The following is a 2565-nucleotide window of genomic DNA, read 5'->3' as shown; positions in this document are numbered from 1 at the left end:
CCCCCCCCAATATAATACATAATCCTCTGCGTGTTCACTACACTACGGATATCACTTCACACGCCACAGAAACACTCAGACAACAAACTTCCCATTCACAAGAGATCGAGGATTGTACAAGCAGCAATATAAAATGTGGTATCCCGACACGGCTGCAAAAAGGAAATACACCTTCAGGCCTCATTCACACGTACAGCTCCATGCTCCGTGCACGGCCAGCTCCAGGGAAGTCACACTCCACAGAAACACTCAGACAACAAACTTCCCATTCACAAGAGATCGAGGATTGTACAAGCAGCAATATAAAATGTGGTATCCCGACACGGCTGCAAAAAGGAAATACACCTTCAGGCCTCATTCACACGTACAGCTCCATGCTCCGTGCACGGCCAGCTCCAGGGAAGGACAGGTGCTGAGTGTGATTAGTACCCAGCCCCCGTCCTTCTCTATGGCAGTATGCGGCTGTACGCAGCCCTACGCTCACCTCAAGTGAGGGTCCCCGTACGGGTGCGGGTGTCCCGGCTCGGACGCAGACAGGATCCATCCTGTCAGTGTACGAGTACGCTCACCCGCACCTGTATGTACGTTAAGGGCGGGTGAGCGTAGAGCGGCGTACGGCTGCATACTCCCATAGAGAAGGACGGGGGCTGCGTACTAATCACACCTGTCCCGACACGGCCGTGCACACAGCACCAAGCTGTACACGCCGGCCGATTCTCGTGTGGATGAGGCCTAAAGGTGATCTGAGGCCAAAAACGACAAATAAATCTGCATTTCTAGATTTCCATCAGTTCTCTCCGATTCCTCATAACCAGATCCATCGAGACGTCTGGAGGGAACAGAAATGTAACCATTGATACTGCGGGGAGAGCGACGGTGACATTTACATGTTCGTTCTCTCCAGCGGTCTCTTGAATTGTAACATTGTATCTCCTAATACTAATCTGTATCTCCTGTGATCCTCGGCTCCCTCCAGTGGACATAACGCCGCATTTTCCACATTCACTCTCTTCTTTATGAATTAAAGGAGAACTCTGGGGTTAGGGCTTTTCCTCATAGTTCTCCTTAGGGTAACGGGAGGACACAAACTAGCGTCCTCCCGTCACCCTAGGCTCAGTATATAGGGAGCTACAGCTCGCGGTATACTGAGACGCAGCAGCTGAAGCGGATCCCGACAATTGTGCCGGGATCCGCCCAGCTGCGTGAGTGACAGCTGGCTCCGCCTATCTAGAGGCAGAGCCAGCTGTACCCGCCCCCTCCCCCGTCCGTTCCGCCAGTCAGCACTGGAGGATCGGATCGGGGAAATCCAGCCCCTCCCCTGTCACGGCAGAGAGCCGTGACAGGATCGAGAGGTGAGCGAACGCCGGTATGTGTTCCCTCACCTCCCGATCTACTGAGCTGACCTGTGACAGTGTCATTGTCACAGGTCGGCTAGAACTATGAGGTGAGTGAAAAGCCCCCCCCCCACCCCTCATAGTTCTCCTTTAAAGGGTCTCTATGGTCAGAAACGACAAATAAATCTGGGGGGAATTCATCAAAATCTGGAGCGGCCGTGCATGGCAACCAATCAGCTTCTCTCTTCATTTTCAAATAATAACTGAACAAACTGAAGGGAGAAGCTGATTGGTTGCCGTGTCTGCTACAGTTTTGATAAATCCCCCTCTCTGTATTTCTGTATTGAATTTCCATCAGTTCTCTCCGACTCCTCAGAACCAGATCCATCTGAAGGTTTGTAAACTGAAGATGCCCAGAGGATGGACTTCCACCATGCACTGACACAATGTCACTCAGCTCTGTGAATATGCACTTCCTGGTGTCACCGCTCTCACAAAGCCTGCCGTCTGAACTTCAACTGAACATCTGAACTATGTAACATTATCATTGCTTGCTGGGAGCAGTGCATGATGGGATATGTAGTCTTGAGAAACGGAGATTGCATCACATCAAGCAGCAGGCAAAGAGACGACGTCGAGCAGTTCCCGCTGAACAAAAATCCATCTGAAACTGACCAGTAAAGCCCCCGTACGTCCAGCCGACTCTCTTCCAACGTCAGGAGGGATCTCAGCCATTATCAGGCAGTAAAAATGAAGAAACGTTTCTCCTCCTCTGCTGGCCGAGGATATAAAGTGATAATATATACCGGCTGCCTGTCGCTGCTCCATTACCGCCGAACATTAATAACTCAAAAAGCTCAATATAAACTCCATTTAATGAACTGCGGAAACCCGAAAAACTAACAGAGAGCTTTATAAGAGGAGATTTCACGCCAAAAAAAGACGAGGAGGGTGAGGGTGGGCGAGGAATTTGGCATGCAAAAAAACCTGTCTCACCGCTAAGGTCAAAAGCAGAGGTTTGGATACGCGTCTTCTGCAGAAAATGTGAAAGCCGCACCGCCGCGCCAAGGCACCTCTTATAGTGCGGTCCTAACTCTAAACTATGAGAGTCTCCATTGGTCTCCGTTGGAGCACATGGGGCAAAAGATAAATTTGGGTGCAGGTTACCCAGGAGGAAGCCCAACCCCCCATGTGTCACTGCACTGTATTGTTTAAAGCCCCTCCATGTGCA

This window comes from Nanorana parkeri, unplaced genomic scaffold, assembly GCF_000935625.1.
Source record: "Nanorana parkeri isolate BGI_ZX_2015 unplaced genomic scaffold, ASM93562v1 scaffold2811, whole genome shotgun sequence".
Lineage (NCBI taxonomy): Eukaryota > Metazoa > Chordata > Amphibia > Anura > Dicroglossidae > Nanorana > Nanorana parkeri.
Note: the sequence above shows the minus strand (reverse complement) of the source record.